Raw genomic sequence first — 13183 nt, 5'->3', positions numbered from 1 at the left:
CCCTGGGGTACACCGCAGATGATCTCAGTGGCTTCGGAGCGGAAGGTGAAAAGGCGGACGCTCTGTGTTCTGCCAGAGAGGAAGAAGGTGATCCAATCCAGGGCCTTCTCTTGGATCCTGCCTGACCCCCCCTCTCCACGCTGAATCAATCAATCATAGCATTTGTAAAGTGCACCACTCACCCATGAGGGTCTCAAGGCGCTGGGTGTGGGGGGTGCTGCTACTGCTCAAAGAGCCAGGTCTTGAGGAGTCTCCTGAAGGTCAGCAGGTCTTGGGGCTGCTGTAGGTGGGTGGGGAGGGTGTTCCAGGTCTTGGCGGCGAGGTGCGAGAAAGATTTGCCACCGGAGAACGCTCTTTGGATGCGGGGTACTGCGGCGAGGGCGAGGCCGGCGGAGCTGAGCTGGCGGTTGGGGGTGTAGAAGCTGAGTCGTCTGTTGAGGTACGCTGGTCCGGTGTTGTGGAGTGCTTTGTGTGCGTGGGTGAGGAGTTTGAAGGTTATCTTCTTGTTGACGGGGAGCCAGGGCAGGTCTCTCAGGTGGGGTGTGATGTGGCTGTGGCGGGGGATGTCGAGGATCAGACGTGCAGAGGTGTTCTGGATGCTTTGCAGCCGTCTTAGGAGTTTGGCCGCGGCTCCAGCATAGAGTGCGTTTCCGTAGTCCAACCTGCTGCTGACGAGGGCCTGGGTGACCGTTCTTCTTGTTGTGGGGAATCCACTTGTAGATCCTGCGGAGCATGCGGAGGGTGTTGAACAGGAGGAGGAGACGGCATTGACCTGCTTAGTCATGGAGAGGGTGAAGTCAAGGATTACTTCTAGGTTGCGTGCATGGTCGGTGGCTGTGGGGGCTGTTCCCCGTGTGGTCGGCCACCAGGAGTCGTCCTGGGACGAAGGGGTTGATCCGAGGATGAGGAACTCTGTCTTGTCTGAATTCAGCTTCATTCCTTTGTTTAGGTTGGTTTTGGCGGATCAGCTGGGTGTCATCGGTGTAGGAGATGATGTTGAGGTCATCGTGGGCGACGTGGGCGAGCGGTGCCATGTAGATGTTAAACAGAGTTGGGCTGAGGGATGAGTCCTGGGGTACACCGCAGATGATCTCAGTGGCTTCGGAGCGGAAGGTGAAAAGGTGGACGCTCTGTGTTCTGCCAGAGAGGAAGAAGGTGATCCAATCCAGGGCCTTCTCTTGGATCCTGGCGTTGTGGTTGTGTGTGTAGTGTGTGGTGGCAGACCATGTCGAAGGCAGCTGACAGGTGCAGGAGGATGAGGGCTGCCGTTTCTCCGTTGTCCAGCAGGGGCTTGATGTCATCGGTGGCGGCGATGAGGGCAGTCTCAGTACTGTGGTTGCTGCAGAACCCAGACTGGGAAGGGTCCAGGATGTTGTTCTCCTCGAGGTAGCGGGTCAGGTTTTCGTTCATTGTCTTCTCAATGACCTTTGCCGGCAATGGGAGCAGGGAGATGGGCCGGAAGTTCTTGAGGTCCTTGGGGTCCGCCTTGGGTTTCTTGAGTAAGGCGTTGTAACAGCCGGATTCTCGGACCAGATAGGATCAGCTCCTCAGAGCACCTCCAACCCAGCCGGAACGTAACCACCTCCCTCCTCAGGACCCATCTGTCCAGGCACCTGGGTACCTACCTGAGGATGGCGAACTCACAATATACAAGCTGATATCATCAGAAACACCACTAAATCTATAGGGATTACTAGAAATACTTACTGATTACTTAGGACGTCCATGCTGTACACCACACTCATACCTCATAGTCTAGCGACCACATGGGTCCAGACTAATCTACCCTGGGGCAGTTCTGATTATTTACCATTACACACTGGTTACACCCAGTGCTCGCTCAAGATAGGCACTGTATCCCCCCAGTGCTCTCACTATTTCATCCAGGGCCCAAGCCAAAATCCTGTGGGTATACACACTGACCACAATCAGTGCTCTCACTAATGCCACTCTCTCTCTAGCAGCAATCTCACTACACACCGTGTCCCTCCGGTGCTCTCATTAACGAGCCACAATCTGGTGGGTATAACGCCGCATCTCAACGACGATCACTTTCCGATGAATACCTTCAGCTCTCTCTCTCTCTATGTTGGGAAGTTTCTCTCACTATTCACTAAAGGTTCACTACTACAATAATATTATGGAATGGCCGAATTACTTAGTGTATAACTTATTCGCCTAGCTCAAGGGCTCCTCTCTCTCCCTAATTATTCAGAGGCTACTTACGTGATCAGGGCCAGCATTTGTTCTGGCTGTAACACCTGACTAGAAGGAAAGGTTACCTGCGCTTTAAGAACAAAAGACACACACTGTATGCAAAAGTTATTCCCTGATTTAAGCGCTCCTATTTCCTTTTGATCCATCAGTTGCTATATATAGCATCTGGTTAGAAGAAAGGTTAGATCTATCATAAGAACAACACATGCACACTGGTTCACTAAGAACTGGGGTATCTTTATTACAATATCAATAAAATGGGAATAGACACATACACAGATCTGCGGGGTCTCTATTAATATACCACATCCACATGTAACTAACAGGAACTGTAAAGAGACTGCACACCGCTGAAAGAAAAAGGATTAGACATATAGGGACAAGGTTAATATTTAAAGATAAGGAACAATATCATCTAAGGAGTGTGGGGTCTTGCTCTAGCTGTCATCTGGGCTCCTCTCTCGTCTGTGCCTTAGCTCGTCTTAGATCCTCTCCTGCACTCTTGGACATACATCTGCGCTGATCACTCTGCCCTGGGTTCCTCTCCCCCACTAACTCTCTCCACCTTCCAACTTCAGTCTAATTGTTTCTGCTGCTCTGATAACCGTTCGCTCCACTAGCTTCTTCACTCTGTCTGATTGTCTCCGTGCCAATGTCCAATTCACTCCAGCTGCTCCCACTGATTAATCCACGATATAACTTCAGTCTCTTCCAAAAGGTATTACTTCAGACTCCAGCTGTTCACAACTCCTCCTGATAAGTAACTGCTTCTGACTGCTTCCTTCAGTTCCAGCTCACTGACTGTCTGTCTGTCTTCTCTCTGTTCCAAGCATCTTCTGTCTCTTCTCCTCTGCTCCAACTCCTCTCCTTCTGCACTTAACTCTTTCTGCTCCAATCATCCACTGAACTCCTTTCAACTCAAACTCTTTCTGATTCTCCACTCCTTCTGCAACTGCACTCCTCTCCTCTGCTCCAATCCAACTCAACTCCTTCCAGCTCAAACTCTTTCTGCTCCTCCAACTCAACTGACTGACTCCGCCTCTGCACTTCACTAATATAGAATGCTCTTCCCTCATGGAAATTTCCAACAGAGGGCTGCCTCCCACCGAATTCCTGTGCCACCTCCAGGGCCCCTCGCGCAACCGCAGTGCGCATCCGCATGGTACGTCTGGGCCCAGGAGACAAACACATTCTTCCAATAACAACCAGTATCGGCTGGTTTTCCCCTAGCAAACAACAGGCTTAACTATAAACATTACCTTTACCCTGCAAGCATCTCAGTTCTGCAGGGATAGAAAGCAAAATTGAGTCTCTCTAGTTCTGGGCCTTGTAGGCCTGAGAAGGATGAAATAACCCGTAGCTTTGTCAGAGTACCTACACAAACCATACCAATATGTAATATAAAGTCAGGACTACAGGATCCACCCTCTACTATAAGCAGGATGATGAAAGGACACATAATTATGTCAAAGCCAATAGGCAATAGATGGATTAGAGTCAAGAATAAGGGATCTATCATCATATAAAGCAGCTATCCTCTTCTAGGTCTGGAAGAAAGGGCTTAAAAGGGCCAACACAAGGTAAGAATACAGATTATAGATGTTAGCAAGCTTAAAGTCATCATCACTCAGAAATAGAGCCAAAAACCATGTCAGGACATTCCACCATTGACTTTAATTTGCTAACATCTGTAAACAACAAACTAATAAACAAACATCAACATAATCTATCAACAAAACCAGAAAACCAAAAGACTTCCTAAAATAAATGACAACTTAAGGAAGTTCCACCTAAAACTTGATGTAGGTAATACAAATCTAACAACCAACTGAAAACAAATCAAAGCACCCTTGACCTGAATGCTGAAATGTAACTAAGATTGATCTGATAACATCAGAAACTAACCAAATCACCCTTGAGCTAAATGTGCCTCAACTTCTAGTGATAACTGATGAAATCTATTGATGTAGGGACATGTTTGTGGAATGAAAATAACAAAGGGCCTAAATGAGGCCTACCTACTTCGGTCAACTTAAGAACTAAATGTGCCTCAACTTCTAATGATAACTGATGAAATCTATTGGTGTGGGGACATGTTCGTGGAATGAAATCAACAAAGGGCCTAAATGAGGCCTACCTACTTTGGTCAACTTTAAGAAAGGATTTGGTAACATCTGACAAATAAACATGACAAAGGGTCCTCAAGGTCTGGGCAACTATAACTAATAAATGTAGGACATAACCTGACTAAAAGACACACCTCCCAGGACAACTTAAAGTCTAGGGTGACCACCCTTGGAACTATCCCACTGTTCTAATTAAGACTTGATGAATCAAAGTGAAAGTGTAATAACAGGAAAATAAGGATAACCCCATTCCTACAAAATAGCTGGTGTAGCACTATGCATATCAAGCAATAAGTCAAAGAAAATTATCTAAGTGTGGTGTATATATTTTTCTAAAACATCATAGACTTAAATTTGGGAAATTGAGTAATAGTAGATCATGCCAAAGGTAATAGGTAAAGCTCATAAGTCATCTAACTCAGAAAACAGTTTGCACCTAGTCCCTTTGCATCATTCTGTGGAACACATGTGTGCACCATCATTTAAAACATTACTTTCATTCCAGTGACAAGACTGTTTTGCAGAAAACAGGAAAACTATGAAATAGGTGAAAGATGAACAAGTGTATCAATAATGAAATAGCGCAGCATACTAAAAGCAAAATATATATGAATCATTGCATTATTGCATTAATGTGGCACTGCAACTTATAAACTGAAGCATCAAAACCACGAACAGGACTGAGAAAACATTTTTTTTTGTTCAGTGGGGCCTGTATATGGTAACTGCAAAAGTGGCATAATGTCCATCTGAAATAGAAACATGGGAAAAATGCAAGACTCAAGAATGCAGGCCAAGGAATCACATTTCAGGTCAATGAAAATATTTCAAAAATTGAGTATATGGAATTTGAACCTGACTGCTGAGGCAGCCAACTGTCAATTATAATGTAAATTGTCACTATAGGTAGTGCTTTTCTATAGTTGGTCTCTTCATAGAAAGACAGTTTGTTTTTGTAGGCCATGATTCTCCATCTTCATCTGTATCCGGTGCCAAGGACGCACACCCTCCAGTCTGGTCAGCCTGGTACGTCTGCTTCTAATCCTGGATTCAGCCTGGTACGTCTGCTTCTAATCCTGGATTCAGCCTCGGGGTTTTGGGGGTTGGGGGCATTCACTCCGAAAACAAAAAACACATCACTCCAAAATAAGAAAATCACACTCATCCAGGGACCCACACGATAAAGCCATCTGAAACGAGAAACACGCATCATCAATCTTGCAAAAACACATTTACAATTTAAAAAGCACCCCAAGTGCTTTTTATTTTCGAAAGAAACCTCCTAATTCATGAAAAGAATTCTTCTAAATCCAAGGAATGATTGAAACATTCTACCTATACCATATTCTTTAAATTTGTTTGGGCAAAATCTAATTTTGTCATACACAGCCATAAGGGCTGGGGCCTAGCTACTCCTCACTCCTCTGAGAAACAGCCCCTCCCTCCAGAAAGATGTTCGCGCTCAGAGTTTTGAATCAGCTCCAACCATAATAAGCAGGAGCCGGGCTACACTGCGATGTAATTTTGAATCACTGCCAAATGCTGATCTCATTGCAGGAGCAAAGCTCCTTCCAATTATTCTGTTTAAGCATCTCTAATCTCTAGTCAGGGAAGCTTACTGGGCCTACTGTATTTATCTAACTCCAAGGGCCAAGCGTCTGCCAATTATTCTGTATGTGCAAGCATCCCTTATCTGAAGTCAATGAAGCTGTCTGTGCCGACTGTAAGGAAGAGCGACTTGACCCCCCCTTATATAAACATTTCTCCGCGGAAAGAAATTGTAGCATAGCCAAGAATAACAAGCTGGCTCTCTCTGCTCTCAGAAGTCACCCACGGGGCCTCCACCCTTTCTAAACTATGATCCCCGAACAGATGCCTGACTCATATCAGCCAAGGTCAAAGGAAATTCTTACTAACTGAAAACATACAGCCGTTCCCAGGCCAGAAACACTGACCATTAATTCTAACTAACTGAAGCAGATTTAAACGTGGTAAAAAGCATATTTGTCTGTAACATAGTCACATGCTAGCATTTTACAATAATTCTGTCATAATTTACTGCTACTTGCTGCTGAAAAGGAAAAATATTAGAACAACATTGCATGCAGACACATTTCATTTTTTTTTAAATAACATGTGAAACACCATCAAATTAAACAAGGGGCATAACCAAGAATTCATAATTTAGTGTGCAAGCCTTTCTATTCTACCTATTAAAAGGGCCAGATTCATTTTGTCAGATAGCCATTTTTTCTAACTGAGTGGGTTAACTTTCACACGCTGTTCTAAAGGGCAGCTTGCGTCAGGTAAAATAATAATTTATATTTTCTAGAACATTTCTTTTTTAAAAGCACACGGTTGCATTTCACTAATCAAAGCATATTCTACGATGGGTCTGTTTTATATTTTATCCTTCACAACCGTTAAAGCACCGCACCCTCCGTGCAAAGCTGAAAACCTTTATCACATTCCGACTGGTTGATTTATAACTTTCCGACCTCCGAGTCAGACACATAAAATCATGTGTTCAAAGGCAAACCCACACAAATTCGTGGATGCATTTCAAATAGAATGTTAAATGAACACTGCTTTCTGTTCTCCATGCAAGATGTTACCATTCTGTCAGCAAGCTGACAAAGCACATAGGCAGACCCAGCAACCAATGCAAAAGTTAAATCAAACCATCATTCAGCTAAACAGTCACTGACTTTTAGTGTCAGCTCACATAACCATGCATGTTAAACAGCATGTTAAAATAAATACTGCCGTCTCAATCTAAGATATTAACCCTTTGGCAGCTCAAACACAATCATTCCCCAATGTCTGCAGTACATGGGAAATTCAAGAACTTATCACTCCACGTTTTCACATAACACGTACGCACATCTTCAAAACATTTTCTGCAAGCATTTGAAAGAGATCCAGCTCTCTCCTGCCTAACGCAACAATAGCATGCTCTGTACAAGCCATAACCACATGGCGCTATTCACAAGCCATATTTACAAGAAACTCAACAAGTCCAAATAATGACATGATCTTCACAAGGCATATATACAAGGCACAATTCACAAGGAACACAGCAAGTCAAAATGAGAACATGCTCCTCACAAACCATATTTACAAGGAGCTATATACAAGGAACTACACAAGTCATATTACATTGAACACATTTCACATTGCACAGCATAAGCAAATGGAGCAAGCAAGTTAATGGGCAATTTAAAAGCATTTTTCACACACATATGTACAACTGCATCAACACCAAGATGGAATTGGCTCCCTCATGTAATGTCACCCTTCAAGCCTGACAGTTCAAACACCAAGATGAAAAGCATTTCTTCCACCCTGCATAAGTCAAATGCCATCAACTTAAAGTCTAGGGTGACCACCCTTGGAACTAATCCCACTGTTCTAATTAAGAGTTGATGAATCAAAGTGAAAGTGTAATAACAGGAAAATAAGGATAACCCCATTCCTACAAAATAGCTGGTGTAGCACTATGCATATCAAGCAATAAGTCAAAGAAAATTATCTAAGTGTGTTGTATATATTTTTCTAAAAGATCATAGACTTAAATTTGGGAAATTGAGTAAAAGTAGATCATGCCAAAGGCAATAGGTAAAGCTCATAAGTCATCTAACTCAGAAAACAGTTTGCACCTAGTCCCTTTGCATTATTCTGTGGAACACATGTGTGCACCATCATTTAAAACATTACTTTCATTCCAGTGACAAGACTGTTTTGCAGAAAACAGGAAAACTATGAAATAGGTGAAAGATGAACAAGTGTATCAATAATGAAATAGCGCAGCATACTAAAAGCAAAATATATATGAATCATTGCATTATTGCATTAATGTGGCACTGCATCTTATAAACTGAAACATCAAAACCACGAACAGGACTGAGAAAACATTTGTTTTTGTTCAAGTGGGGCTTGTATATGGTAACTGCAAAAGTGGCATAATGTCCATCTGAAATAGAAACATGGGAAAAATGCAAGACTCAAGAATGCAGGCCAAGGAATCACATTTCAGGTCAATGAAAATTTTTCAAAAATTGAGTATATGGGATTTGAACCTGACTGCTGAGGCAGCCAACTGTCAATTATAATTAGGCTGTCCGGAATTCGGTTAAAACCGAATGTAATTGAGATTACCCTACCGACTTCAAATCAGCTGACCCGGTTTAAACCGAGTATCGCTGATTTTTTCAACTGTGATTCACCACTTGGCCACTTGCACCTTTTGGCCACTTGAGGGAGCCATAGCATGACAAATCTGCATCCGACCTTGACATCAGTAATTGCAATTAAACATTTCACCCTCCTTCGGCTGTTCATGGTGGTGTTCGCTCCCTTCCTCCTTCATCCTGCAATCTGTGGCTTTGCGTGCTCGTCCTGCTCTCTTTTCAACGTGATTGATGACATTAGGAAAACTAAACTCTATTATTTCACCTAAACCAAATCGGACCTGCCAGCTGCACACAGATCACTGCAGTAGGCTCCGTGATCCCAATTCATCTCTGCTATCTGGCAGGTTAGAGTGTTTCCAGCTGTGCAGTTGACTCTCCACCTCCCATGCACCCGGTTTCTTTTATGAGAGGCTCCCTTGGCCCACAGGGGGGTCCATTCTCTGCTGGGAGCACAGTCCTCAAATTTAACAATAGAGATGAAAGGTTCAGTTAATCACTCGGGCTCCGTCTATTTACAGAAATCAGGATTCATGTTACACCAACAACAGAGCGAAATTAGAGGAACGCAACATTATGTGCAAGTTAAGGGGCAATCAGGCCTCCTTTTGTCTGAATATCCTGACTGGCGGCGGCCAGGAACCTCACACTTAACAAGCTTTTGCAATGCATTAAGCCTCGCATTTATGCGAGTTTAAGCTATTGGCATTGTAAATGACAATGCCTTTTATTTATGTTTTAATAACAAAAACAAAAATAAAACTCATTGTTAATTGCAATGTCAATAGCTCAAACTCGCATAAATGTGAGAACTATTGCATTGCAAATGCTTGTTTTCACACTATCAAAAAAGTGGTGCTACGTCGCTTACATCATCATTACTGTTGCTCCTGTTCACAGGATAGCGTGATTGTTTTTAGCCTGGGGCCAGCGTGCACGACACAGCCTCCCCCTTTTATCAAGCAGTCCTAGTTAAAAACTGCTTTGCACATTCTAGTTCCATGAATTTGAACCACGTCTAGGAAAATAGCGATCCAAGTGGGATTTATTTTTTTATTTTTCTGTATATCTTTACTTACATTATGCATACATTGACGCATAACCTACCTCATTGTTAAAATGGGTAGTGTATTATGAAATCCCATTGCCGAGTCAATTCGTTCTTCCCTCTGGGCTGAAAATTACCTGCAAGGCTTCAGAGCCAAGATCTCTTGCCATTCGCCTCTCTTTGCACTCGAAAGTAATAGGTTTTGACAGATACTTAAACTAGATGATTGAGGGAAAAATGTGGAGAGATTCATCAATGATCGACAATAATTTAAAGATCTGCAGGAAGTAATTTTCTGAGAGAGAGAGCTCTTTAAATTTAGAAGCAAACAGTAATCTGTGTGCTGCAGCGAGAATGATTGCACTCCTGAGGCGAGTGTACTGTTTATAGGTGGCAGAGAGTGAAAGTGCACTTGTTCGTCGTGTGCTCTGGTGACAGAGAGCAGTGTTGCACACCTTGGGACTGAGTGTGCTGTTTACCGGAGGTATCAGAGCGCTTCACATGAGCGCCAGAGTGCAGGGGGAGAAGACAGACAAGAGAATGGGGTGCCGAGGTGTGAAAGTCAAAGGGCCAGAGCAACACCAGGCCCCCTGCCTGTCTCACGAAGGGGGGGGGGGAAGCTATTGTGTTCTGGCGCATCTAAGTACTTCACAGGTCTGTATACGACCATTTCACTTAACGAGGCTATCTTGCTTGTTTTTCAGCCCTTCTTAGAGTGGGGAGCTTAGTGCCACCGGGCAGAGTCAGGTTAGCACAGTTAAAACGCGCCATGATGTAAATTACAGCGCCACTGCAGGCTCACCTCTTCGTTTTTAAAATGTTTTATTTTATGAGTTCAGCAGAGCCCTGCCGCCCCCGCGAGTCCCCACTGCCAGCTCACCTTCCACAAGAGTTGGTGAGCAGGACCCCCCATACTGCATGCCGCCTTAGACCCAGTAGTGTAGATCAGTGTCATGTGAAATCCGTTGTGCCAGCCCGGAATCTCTTCGCTGCCCAGCACACCTGCCCAAGTCAGGACGAGCAGTCCGCCAGCACCCAGTAGGTGAAAAATGCAGCATTTCTGACAGCGAGTGCCACGCTTGGGTAGTTCGAAGTATCCCCAAACACAACTACACAGGCCTCAGATTACGCATTCTGGGGTGCATTTATAGCGAATCTGTGATTGCCTGCATGTGGAGACTGGTGTGCATTTATTAACGGGACTGTATGATTGCTAGTTGCGGGGATGCTCTAAAGAGGTTTGATTTACTGCTGAACGCTTTCTGTGTCTAACAAATCAGTGACAGATTATTATGCATTTTTAGGGGGAGGGTTTTATATAGCGCACACAAAATCCGGAGGTATCAGAGCGCTTTACATGAGCGCCAGAGTGCAGAGGGAGAAGACAGACAAGAGAATGGGGTGCCGAGGTGTGAAAGGCCAAAGGGCCAGAGCAACACCAGGCCCCCTGCCTGGCTCACGTGGGAGTGTTCTGGCGTCAGAGATTTCCAACCAAAGATACAACTCACAAGTGCTTCCTCTGTCCGAAGCTGCCCTACAGTGGAATGTCGTTTCTGAAGCCTCTCTTAGACCTGTTTCTTCCTGATATTGTTATTGTATTATTCTGTCTGTGAATGGTCTTTGCTGTAGGAAGAGAAGGTCTGTGTGGAATCTAAAACATACATCAGTTTCTGTCTTGCTTTTTAATATTCCTGAGGCAGTGTGTGTGGTCATCTTCTTGTTGAGTTCTCACTACATGGCAAGGTGTTTACCTTCAGTGGGAGTTCTCACTGCATGGCTAGGTGTTGCCCTTCTGTCTGTCCACATGTATTACAGAGATGGATAGAACAACAGACAGAATGAGAGCGAGGGAGGGAAAGGGAGGCAGACAGAGGGAGAGCGAGGGAGGGTGACAGACAGAGGGAGGAGGGAGGCAGACAGAGGGAGGGAGGAGGGTGACAGACAGAGGGAGGGAGGAGGGTGACAGACAGAGGGAGGGAGGAGGGTGACAGGGTGAGGGAGGAGGTAGGGAGAAGGGTGACAGAGGGAGGAGGGTGACAGAGTGAGGAGGGAGACAGAGGGAGAGGGAAGGAGAGAGAGCGAGATGGAGAGAGAGGGAGACAGAGAGGGAGTGAGACAGAGGGAGAAATAGCTGGTGGTTGCCAGTGGGGACACTTACTCTTGGGGAACCCACACTTATTTTTCCACATCATTTATGTACCTATTACACATAGCAGAAAGACGGTGGAAGGCAGCAAAACCGACACAAAATGAAAATTCAGGAACCTCAAGGAGTGAGATAGAGGGGAGTGTCTAGTAGTGGATTAAAGAGGTATGAGGTGGCATTAAAACTACCAGCCTTGGTATTCCTCGCGCCCATGTTTTACTGCACCGGCCGCGGGCTTCTGAGCAGAGTTTCAGGCCCTGACACTCTTTCACAAATGAAGCACTGGTCTACACACATATATTGCTTGCTCTTATGCTTCTTCGAAGGTGCTACTAACTCACAGGTGTTTTGTTTGCAACTGCATGCCTTGCGTAGCGTTTTATCGTGAGTACTGTGAAACTGTTGCACCAGTATTACTTGTGAGTAGGTTGAACTTTTACAGTACCATCCTTAGATTTTTCTAAGGAGTACTCTAACAGCGCCAGCAATATACCTGTATTTCATACTCTTGTGTACATCCCTTGCTTAGCTTTTCCTCATGAGTGGCTCATGGCCACTTACACTACCATACAATATGCTGAAGAAAAATTGAAAGAACAAACATAAAAGCAAAGCGTTAAATAAACACCGGCAAAACACCGTTTCAGTTGTTTTTTATGATGCGAAAATTAGTAAACACTGAAAAGCACTGTTTTTTTGAGGTATGGAAATCACTGGAAAGCACTGAAAAAACACCACCAGAATTTACTAAAAATAGAAACTGAAAACAGGAAAGCCTAATTATAATGTAAATTGTCACTATAGGTAGTGCTTTTCTATAGTTGGTCTCTTCATAGAAAGACAGTTTGTTTTTGTAGGCCATGATTCTCCATCTTCATCTGTATCCGGTGCCAAGGACGCACACCCTCCAGTCTGGTCAGCCTGGTACGTCTGCTTCTAATCCTGGATTCAGCCTGGTACCTCTTCTTCTAATCCTGGATTCAGCCTCGGGGGGTTTGGGGGTTGGGGGCATTCACTCCGAAAACAAAAAACACATCACTCCAAAATAAGAAAATCACACTCATCCAGGGCCCCCACACGATAAAGCCATCTGAAACGAGAAACACGCATCATCAATCTTGCAAAAACACATTTTCCATTTAAAAATCACCCCAAGTGCTTTTTATTTTCAAAAGAAACCTCCTAATTCATGAAAAGAATTCTTCTAAATCCAAGGAATGATTGAAACATTCTACCTATACCATATTCTTTAAATTTGTTTGGGCAAAATCTAATTTTGTCATACACAGCCAGAAGGGCTGGGGCCTAGCTACTCCTCACTCCTCTGAGAAACAGCCCCTCCCTCCAGAAAGATGTTCGTGCTCAGAGTTTTGAATCAGCTCCAACCATAATAAGCAGGAGCCGGACTACACTGCGATGTAATTTTGAATCACTGCCAAATGCTGATCTCATTGCA

Source organism: Lissotriton vulgaris, chromosome 7 (assembly GCF_964263255.1).
Source record: "Lissotriton vulgaris chromosome 7, aLisVul1.2, whole genome shotgun sequence".
NCBI classification, from domain to species: Eukaryota; Metazoa; Chordata; class Amphibia; order Caudata; family Salamandridae; genus Lissotriton; species Lissotriton vulgaris.
Note: the sequence above shows the minus strand (reverse complement) of the source record.